We start from the raw sequence: 11,215 nt of genomic DNA on the forward strand, positions 1-11,215 counted from the left end.
GGGAGGGAGGGGGCCCGTGAAACTAGCAGGGGGGCCGGGCCCCGTGGGCCCCACGCTAGCTACGGGCCTGTCTAGTGGTATGGCTTTAGAGTCCTACAACAAACGTCTCTGCTTTAGCTGGGGGGGAGCAGTGGATCGGGAGGGAGGGGGCCCGTGAAACTAGCAGGGGGGCCGGGCCCCGTGGGCCCCACGCTAGCTACGGGCCTGTCTAGTGGTATGGCTTTAGAGTCCTACAACAAACGTCTCTGCTTTAGCCAGGCCACAATAAGTGTTTAAAACACTAACAGCATTATACTCAGGAAATGTCACAGAAAGAAAGCTCAGTCAAGAGCTATTCACACATTTCTGTGCCCAGGATAAATTGTGGCTCCATTCAAAACAGCCTGAGTTAACGCGGCAATAATTAGTGTGTTTCAGAGCCGACTAAGTGCTCAAGAAAGGGCAGAGTGTCCTTACCAGAGATTATTCCCTGCAGATGGGAAAGTGCAGCCTTTTAGCCAACAAACATATTTAGGATCAAAGCTTAGCATTTAAAGAGGTTGAACTATGCCAACGGTGGCGCTGGAGTCTCTCTGCCAGTTCCGGCGCTGCAGTGAACTCAACGAAGTCAAAGTGGAGCAGAGCAGTGTGACAAAAGAGGGGAGGAAATCAATTTAACCTTGCAAGAGCAGAAGCTCCAGTCTGGAATTTCTGTTCCAGCATCTGCAATGAGGAGGTCTTGAATTTAGGGGGAAACAAACAAAACCACTTCATCCAGAGGCCTCTAAGCATGGTAGGCTGGATTCTCACAAGGAAACCTCATCTTTCCCTTATATATGCAAAATATGCTATTTGTTTTAACAATATAAAAGGCTTCCCATTTGTTTAGCCCTTTCAGTGATCAGAGCACATCACATAGTCAACACACTGTGCTTACAATTGCTCCGTAAGATAGGCCAGTACCATTGCTCCCACACTGCAGGGAGGGTTCTAAGGTAGCTGGAGAGGGGCTTCCCAAACTCTAACTCACACATTCATGGCACCAGAGATCTCCCAGATCACATCTGGAACCAGAGATCTCCCATATCTCATTTGCACCACAGTTCACACCTCACATTCATGCTCTAGAGCTCATGTGCCATTCCTGCATTGTTCATGAAAATGGAAAACACAGAGTCACACAGAATCTGCTTCTCCTCTTTCAAATGATCACTGAAAGGGCTAAACAAATGGGAAGCCTTTTATATTGGGTGATTTAAGGAAGCACCTTGCCAGAGGCAGAGGAGACCAGCTGAGCTCTGAGCAGGAGCAGGAGAGAGAGCTGTGAGAGAGGTGAGTGGGTTTCTTTTACTTGCTTTCAGCTGAGAGAATTCAGCTAAGGATATTTTGTGGGAAAACTGTGTTTAGCAGTGTGTGGAAGCACTTAGAGTTCTTGCAGAGTCCTGGCTGATTGAGTGTGGGAGAGGAACGGGCACTGTTTGACTGGGATTGCCTGTAATTGAGAGGAAGTGGAAGGGGCATTGTTTTGCCTGTGATTGAGTGCCTGGGTGAATTTGAATTTGAATAGCTGCTGCCTGACCTCTGCTGGGGGAGGCCTCTATTTAAGGAAGCACCTTGCCAGAGGCAAAAGGGCTCTTTGCCTGTGGCTCTTAGACTAGGGGCTCTGTAAGAAGCCCAAAAAGAGCCAGAAAGACAAGGCCCTAGGCTCTTTGTCTTTCCCGTAAAATAATTTGACTTGATAACAAAAACCACATAAATACCAAGGGTTTAAAAGGGGGATTATATTTATTTATTTTAAAAGAATTATGAAGCCAGAATGCCAGCAGGGGGTTGGGGGCTATCCAGTGTTTTGCACGGAGTGTCACATGTATGACTATCTGCCCACTGGGCAGAAGTCTTGGGTGTGTCCTCGGTGCAAGGAGCTCCTGGTTCTCAGGGAACGTGTGTGCTCCCTTGAGGCCAAGGTGGCTGACCTGGAGAAGCAGAGACAGTCAGCTAGGCGCACAGAAAAGACTCTCGGGGACTTGTTAGCTTCGTCCCACTCTGGATCTGGCAGCCCCGCTGCTGTCAGGGAGCATGAGGGTCTAGGGGAAACAGGGCACCATGCTGAGGATAAGGGGAATGTGCCCTCAGAAGGGACCTCTTCCCCAGCTGGTGAGCGGCTCTCCTTTTGCACCAAGGAACCATCCCTGAGCAGGGTGGGAGGGGGGCTCTTGGTAGTGGGTGATTCGATCCTTAGGCAGGTAGACAGCTGGGTGGCGAACCCGCGTACTGACCGTATGGTGACTTGCCTGCCTGGTGCGAAGGTAGCGGACATTACGCGTGTTTTAGATAGGCTGGTAGATAGTGCTGGGGAGGAGCCAGTGGTCGTGGTGCATGTCGGCACCAACGATGTGGGGAAATGCAGTCGTGAGGTCCTGGAGGAGAAATTTAGGCTGCTGGGCAGGAAACTTAGGTCCAGGACCTCCAAGGTAGCCTTCTCAGAAGTGTTACCTGTTCCACGCGCAGGGCCGGAGAGACAGGCAGAGATCAGGAGTCTCAATGCGTGGATGAGACGATGGTGTAGGGGGGAAGGGTTCAGGTTTGTTAGGCACTGGGATACTTTTTGGAACAAGAGGGAGCTGTACAGGCGAGACGGTCTCCACTTGTCCCGAGAAGGAACCAGGCTGCTGGCACTTAAAATCAAAAAGGTGGCAGAGCAGCTTTTAAACTGAATATTGGGGGAAAGCCGACAGGAGATGAAAAGTCTCTGGTTCGGGTTGGCTCATCTGAGAGAGGTGAGGGGGTACCGGTTGCTTTTCTACAGGGAGGTGGATTGAAATTGTCCACAGAGGCCATGGCTGGTGACATGGACTGCCGGACAACGACTCGAGATAGCAAGAGGAAGGATGCAGGCTTAACTTGTAAGGGAAATTACAGCTGTTTCTATACAAATGCTAGAAGTGTCCGAGGTAAAATCGGGGAGTTGGAGTGCTTGGTGTCGGAGGGAAAAATAGACATTGTGGGTATTTCTGAAACTTGGTGGGATGAGGAAAATCAGTGGGACACAGTGATTCCCGGTTATATATTATATCGGAAGGATAGGGGGGGAAGGGTTGGAGGTGGGGTAGCTCTGTATGTCAGAGAGGGTATAAAGTCTAGAAAGATTGAGAGGCTAAGTGAATTGGATTCGCTTCTGGAAGTTCTATGGGTTGAAATAGGGGGGCCAAAAGGAAACTTAACACTGGGAGTTTGTTATCGCCCACCAGATCAAAAGATAGAGGAGGATTATAAAATGATGAATGCCTTAAAGATAGCAACTAGACAAAAACACTGTGTAATAATAGGTGATTTTAACTACCCACACATTGATTGGGTCAATATGTGTTCTAGCCGGGAAAAAGAGATTGAGTTTCTAGACACTCTAAATGACTGTGCTATGGAGCAGATGGTCACGGAACCTACCAGGGGAGAGGCGATCCTTGATTTGGTCCTAAGTAACACTCAAGACCTGGTGAGAGATGTAAAAGTGATTGCACCGCTTGGAAACAGTGATCATAATGTTGTTGAGTTCATCATTTGTACAAATAGAGAATTGGCCAAAAAGACTCACACAACCATTTTTAACTTTAAAAGGGGTAATTTCTCTGATATGAGGGGACACGTGGGGAGGAAACTGAAAGGAAAAGTAGAAAGGGTCAAAACAATTGGGGAAGCTTGGGATCTATTTAAAACTACGATCCTAGAAGCTCAAAAAATATATATTCCGCAGGTTAGGAAAGGCACAAACAGGTATAGGAAAAAGCCTGCATGGTTAACAAACAGAGTAATGGAGGCTGTAAAAAGTAAAAAGAATTCCTTTAAGCAGTGGAAAGCTAGTCACAGTGAGGCTGATAAAACGGAACACAGGCTATGGCAAATAAAATGCAAGTCTGAGGTCAGGCAGGCAAAAAGGGAATATGAGGAGCATATAGCAAAAAACGTAAAAACCAACAATAAAACTTTCTTCAAATACATTAGAAACAGGAAACCAGCCAGGGAGGCAGTGGGGCCCTTGGACGACCAAGGGGTAAAAGGAGTATTGAAGGATGATAGGGAAATGGCTGAGAAGCTAAATGCATTTTTTGCCTCCGTCTTCACTGTGGAAGATGAGAAGTGCTTGCCCACTCCAGAACCACTGATTTCAGGAGGGGTGTTGAAAGACCTGAGTCAGATTGAGGTGACGAGAGAGGAGGTCCTAAAACTGATAGACAACTTAAAAACTGAAAAATCACCAGGCCCAGATGGCATACATCCGAGAGTTCTGAAAGAACTCAAATGTGAACTTGTAGATCTCCTGACAAAGATATGTAATCTTTCCTTAAAATCTGCCTCCATTCCTGAGGATTGGAAGGTAGCTAATGTCACTCCCATCTTTAAAAAGGGTTCCAGAGGAGATCCGGGAAATTACAGGCCAGTCAGTCTGACGTCGATACCGGGTAAATTGGTGGAAACCATTATTAAGGAAAGAATTAGTAGGCACATAGATGAACAAAACCTATTGAGGCAGACTCAGCACGGTTTCTGTAAGGGAAGATCTTGTCTCACTAACCTGTTAGTGTTCTTTGAGGGGGTGAACAAACATGTGGACAAGGGGGATCCAATAGATATTATTTACCTTGACTTCCAGAAAGCTTTTGATAAAGTTCCTCATCAAAGGCTCCTAAGTAAGCTCAAAAATCATGGGATAGAAGGACAAGTCCTTTTATGGATCAAAAACTGGCTAGTTCATAGAAAACAGAGAGTGAGTGTAGGTGGGCAATTTTCTCAGTGGAGGGTGGTAAGCAGTGGGGTACCGCAGGGATCAGTACTTGGTCCACTGCTTTTTAACTTGTTCATTAATGATTTGGAGATGGGAGTAAGCAGTGAAGTGGCTAAATTTGCGGATGATACAAAGTTGTTCAGGGTGGTGAAAACCAGTGAGGATTGTGAGGCACTCCAAGGGGATCTGTCAAGGATGGGCGAGTGGGCGTCAACATGGCAAATGGGGTTCAATGTGGCCAAGTGCAAGGTGATGCACATTGGAGCCAAAAATCCTAAATATAAATACACATTGATGGGGTCTGAACTGGCAGAGACTGAGCAAGAGAGAGATCTTGGAGTTGTAGTGGATAACTCACTGAAAATGTCGAGACAGTGTGTGACTGCAATAAAGAAGGCCAATGCTATGCTGGGGATTATTAGGAAGGGTATTGAAAACAGATCAGCCAATATAATAATGCCCCTATATAAATCAATGGTGAGACCTCATTTGGAATACTGTGTGCAGTTCTGGGCACCACACCTTAAAAAGGATATTATAGCTTTGGAAAAAGTGCAGAAAAGGGCAACTCGAATGATAAAAGGGTTGGAACACTTTCCCTATGAGGAAAGGTTAAAGCGCTTAGGGCTCTTTAGCTTGGAGAAAAGACGACTGAGGGGTGACATGATCGAGGTTTATAAGATTATGCATGGGAAAGAGCAGGTAGAGAAAGAGGTACTTTTCTCCCTTTCTCACAATACAAGAACTCGTGGGCACTCCATGAAACTGCAGAGCGGTCGGGTTAGAACGGATAAAAGGAAGTACTTCTTCACCCAAAGAGTGATTAACACATGGAATTCACTGCCACAGGAAGTGGTGGGTGCTACAAGCATGGACGGCTTCAAAAGGGAATTAGATAAGCATATGGAGCAGAGGTCCATCAGTGGCTATTAGCCACAAGGTATAGATAGGGGCTCTGGGGCAAGTGATGCTCTGTCTTCTTGGTGCTTGGGGGGGGGTCAACAGTGGGAGGGCTTCTAATGTCCTGGCCCCACTGCTGGACCTCCTGATGGCACTGGTATTTCTGGCCACTGTGTGACACAGAGTGTTGGACTGGATGGGCCTTTGGCCTGATCCAACATTGGCGTCTCTTATGTTCTCTTATGTTCTAAGAACACGGACAGGTTGGCAGAAAATGGTGTAGCACAGTGAGCTGTGAACCCATTCTTATTTATTTTTAGGGTACATTCAGACAACAAACTGGTTTAAAAACCATCTCTGTTCAACAGAGAATCCTAATATGTGCCGTTTTGTTAACTGCACAGGAATTCTTAACAAAACAACCTGCACTCTCTCAGGATTCTTTGAATGACGTCATGACAGTTGACCTATTATAAAACTGAAACACATTTGTGGTGCTCTGCCCCCTTGAAGTTGTTTAACTGAAACTAAGCACACAACGGCTGTGGTCACACGTAACAGAAGCCACACAAGTGAGACGGAAAACAGCTGGAGTTTCCAGGCGCGATCTCACCAGCACATCTGGGAAATGTAGCACTCCAGTGGCTCAACCGAGGCTTCCAGCCGAAACTGCGTGGCAAAAAACTAGTACCTTGGAGGTACTAGTTTCCGGAATCTGCGGGGCAAGGGCGGGCGTCTGATCGCGTTTCTGGTGGCATCCGGCGCCTGCCCATGGCCCCTTGCAAATAAGGTGGTTTTTTTGTCCAAGTCTCTGTGGATGCGCATGCGCACCCAACGGAGCATGCGCATTTGTCATGTACACAAAAATAAAAAACAGTTTGCCGCGGCGCGCGCTTCTTCATTGTGCGCCGGCTTGTCCTGTGATCGGCACCTCTCCCTTGCCATGGAACCTCCACGGTACCTCCACAGGACCTCCACAGGAGGTCTGATCACGTAACTGCGCAGTAGTTTGCCCCAGGGCAAACAGCCACGCTTCTCCTCTGCAGTTTCCTGCCCGTGTGACTGGGGCCAACATTCTTTATCCCTTAGCAATAAGAACAATGAAAACCCATGGAGTTTTAGTCAGGATGATTTGGATTATGGATTCCATTTTAGAAACTTTATGGTCACAATCCAAAGAGCCATTGGAGCTCATGCTAACCCACTGAATATGGGCATGTGTGCTCCCATCTATTGAGGTCAGGTGGAGGGCCACTAAAGATAGGGTCTTTACTGTGGTAGCACCTGGGCTTTTGTACTCATTCTCTACAGCTGTTCACCTAATGCTTAGCTTTCCTTAGCTTTAGGCATTAAACAAAAACCCTTTTTGTCCTTTTTTTAAACTTCAGCCATTGTTTGACTGCCATAACAATCTAACATTTTGCTTCTGTGAGCATTATATTTGGTATTGGGTGCTGTTTCCATTGTTGAAGATAATATTTAAGTGATGTTTAGCACTTCTGTTGATAGTTGCTTTGATTGACAAACTGTTTTATTGTTAATTATTAAGACTGAAAGCTGCCTTGAGAGCCTTTGACAAAACATTGTAGGGTGTAGATATTTTAAATATATTTGACTGCTATTCTTTGAACAACTGCCACCCATAACAGTGCTATACATCACAAACTGTTCTTGCGATGTCCTTCAGTTACGATAGCAATTTGCCATGTGCCTCCTCAGTGGGGGAGGGAAGTCCTGTGACTCAAGAAAATAAAACCTAAAATCCCCTCAGAGACACGTAACAAGTCTCACAATTCTTTTAATGCCACCCTTTGTGTAGTGTGTGAGACAGAACAAAGGCTCCCCCCCAAATGAAAGCCAATTTAAGATGAAGCATCCTAATTAACTACCAATCTCTATTAGTGGTGATGAACTTGTCAGCTACAGGAATAAATATTCCACTGTTTGATGCTGAATGCATTGACATGAGCAAAAACATCCGCAGCCCTTCCCTGGGCAGGTTCTTATTGACCTTGCGACGTGACTTATCTGCTGTCGCCATGTTGGTGAACAGATAGCCTCCTCCCGGCTTTCCTCTTTTATATACAAAAAGCAACTAATTTGTCAGTTTGCCAGCTTTAACTAGCCAAGATGGAGCTAAGCTAATTTAATAGGAACTGTTCAATAACTTCGACCCACCTGACACTGTCAGTTAAGACGACTCGACAGCGCCTTGTCTTTCATTATTTCAAACTGCTCCCTCAGAATGCTTGAGCGCTAAGTCAAACAACGTGCTTCAGAGTCAATAGGCCTGACTTTTCCCTCAAGGACATTCTTTTTGATGCCAGGAACTGTCAAATGGGAAAACATGTCCCACAAAGAAAAAAGGATGCTGACTAAGTACACCGCTTCGGCCACAGATAAACAAGACACTTGGCATATCAAATGTCTGGGGACCCACTCGACTGGGACCATGTTCATGGCCTGTTCTGAGGGTGAGATAATGATATAATTTGAACTAATGTTTTGTTGTTGTTGTTTTAAAAAATTATTTACTTCTAATTTATACCCCACCTTGCCGGTAAAAACTGGCTCAAGACGGCTTACATAAGTTAAGATACAATAAAATCAATCTATATATCTAATTCCCAACATGCCCCCTCTGTGCAGATATCTAAATCCGCACATTGGGGGCACTTGGGGGGCAGGGAGATTTTCCTGCACATTTGGGGCAATACCCAGATGTGCAGAAAAATCTGAAAACTTGGGGGAAAAAATTAAATCCCCCCAAAAGTACAGCCACCACCGCTAGGGAGGGAGAGGGGGAGGGAGAAGGCTTGGCCAGCAAGCGGCTGTAAGCTGCTCAGCCCTCGCCACCACCAGGGAGGGAGAAAGTTTGGTGGGCTGAGCTCAGGCCTCGCCACTGCCACCGCTGGAGGGAAGGGGGAGTGAGAAAGCTTGGCGGGCTGGCCAGGCCTCACCGCTGCTGCCATCGCCGCTAGGGGAGGGGGGAGGGAGAAAGCTTGGCGGGCCAAGTTCAGGCCTTGCCGCTGGTGCTGGGAGGGGGAGGAGGGAGAAGGCTTGGAGGGGCGTGGGCCTCGCTGTGGGTGCACTGCCGGGGATGGGGGGGGCAGAGGAGAAGGCTCACCTGCAGCTGCTTCCTTCTTCTCCCCCACGAGTAAATATAATAAAATTCATAATAAAACAGTTGCATAAAGTGCTAGTACAAACAGGGCAAACAGATGGCGGCGTTTCCTATACATGATCCAGTAAGGAAAGACCATCTGACATTATAACACAGCCATGGCATGTTCGACATACGACGGTACATTCATCAGTGGCGGCTCCTAATCCAAGGCCTGGTGGAAGAGTTCCATTTTACAGGCCCTGCAGAACTGTAAAAGGTCCCACAGGGCCCTCATGTTCTCCAGGAACTCATTCCACCAGTGCGGAGCCACCACTGAAAAAGCCCTGGCCCTCATTATGGCCAGTCTGGCATCTTTTGGGCCAGGGAGAGTCAGCCGATTTTGCAACCCTGACCTCAGTGCTCTCTGGGGCACATATGGGGAAAGGCGGTCCCTTAGATAGGCAGGCCCCCGACCATATAGGGCTTTAAAGGTCAAAACCAGCACCTTGAAATGAATCTGGTATGCTATTGGCAGCCAGCACAGGCTGGATGTGATCTCATGTAGAGAGCCCCATTAGCAGCCTGGCTGCTGCATTTTGCACCAGCTGCAGTTTCCGGATTTGAGACAAGGACAGCCCCATGTAGAGAGCGTTGCAGTAGTCTAATCTCGAGGTGACCATAGCATGGATCACTGTTGCCAGATCATTGCATTCAAGGAAGGGAACCAACTGCCTAATCAGCCGCAGATGGTAGAAGGCTGACTTGGCAGTGGCTGCTACCTGGGTCTCCATTGTTAAGGAGGCATCCAGGATCACTCCCAAACTCCTGACCCTCGGCGCTGGCACTAGAGGCACCCCATCAAAGGTCGGTAGTGGGATTCCTACTCCTGAGCCACTGCAACTCAGGCACAGGACCTCTGTCTTCATTGGATTCAATTTCAATTGGCTCAGTCTAAGCCAGCTCACCACATCCTGAAGTGCCCGCTCCAGGTCATCTGGGGTAGAGTCGGACTGACTGCCCAACAACATATATAGCTGGGTGTCATCTGCATATTGATGGCACCCTAGCCTATGTCTCTGAGCAATCTGGGTGAGGGGGTGCATCTATATGTTAAATAACATTGGGGATACCACCGCCCCTTGAGGGACCCAGCACACCAGCGGATACTTTTTGGATGTCTGTTCCCCTACCGCCAAAGTTTTAAAAACTTTGCATTCCTCCCAGAGAGGGGAATCTATAAGCTGTTGTAGAGGTACAACAGGTCCCTTGTGAAAGATTCAGCCTTACGGGATAGTGGTTGGAATGTCAAATTATGATCTGGGGAAGTTTGAATTCCCATACTGCCATGGAAGCTTGCTGGGGGACCTTGGGCCAGTCTCTCTCTCTCTCTCTCTCTCTCTGCCTACCCCAAAGAGCTGTAAGCATAAAATTAAGGTCGGGAGACTGGCATTTAAAGCTATTTTGGGTACCCACTGAGGAGCAAAGTGGAGTATAAATATCTATATAAATAACATTTGTTTGGATGCTCACCTATCAAGCTGTTGCAGGCTTCTTTTTGGAAACTGGCATGTATTCTGCAGGACTCTGTAGAACAGTGTCACTTAAGTAATGACTTAGGGCGATTTCTCACTAGAGCTACCTTGCAGCACAGCCGCCGTTTGCCCCGACACAAACATGTCAATTTCACACCCGAAGCTCCGGGGCTGCATTTTGACTCGCGGCTTCACCCCATTTCCTCCGCAGTTTCGTGATCCTGGTTTTTGAGGATCATGAAACTGCGGAGGAAATCGGGCGAAGCCGTGGGTCAAATGCAGCCCCGCAGCCTCGGGTGTGAAATTGACATGTTTGTGTTGGGGCAAACGGCGCTGCACTGCGAGGCAGCTTCAGGGGAGAATCGCCCTTAATTTTACTTAGGTCTTTTATGCATGGGTGTTTTGCCTGGCTTTATCTGTACAGGTTGGTTAGCTTTTCTTTTTCATTCTGCATTGTGTTTACTCCCTTCAGTGCTCACTTTGCTTCCCAATCTGCTGTTTCTCTGGGTCTTCTGAGAGAGCTTTTGTGCCAGTTTTTCTCTTGCCTCTCTTGGAAGCCGAAGGTAAGTCAAAAGGATACAGATTCCCTCTGATTTCCCCTGCCCTGTCCCCACCCCTTGTAGGCCACACCCCTGCCCACATTTTAATCTTTTTTGAATTGGTATGAGTCCAATGATATGAGACCATCACTAGTCTCATGCCGATTCTAAAAAAATCAATCATGTTATTTATAATAAATAGTGTGGTTTCATACATGGCTCAGTTTGAGATCATTAAACTCCACAATGTATTTAAATATATAAAAGAGGTCTTTCCAGTAAGGAAAGGTTATTGCTACAGGAGATGTTAACCAGCTGTTCTATGGAAAATTTGTTATTGGAAACATTGCTATGTCTCGGTACCATTGTCCAAGTAAAA

The sequence above is a fragment of the Gekko japonicus genome, unplaced genomic scaffold (genome assembly GCF_001447785.1).
Source record: "Gekko japonicus isolate JY-2015 unplaced genomic scaffold, Gekko_japonicus_V1.1 scaffold327, whole genome shotgun sequence".
Lineage (NCBI taxonomy): Eukaryota > Metazoa > Chordata > Lepidosauria > Squamata > Gekkonidae > Gekko > Gekko japonicus.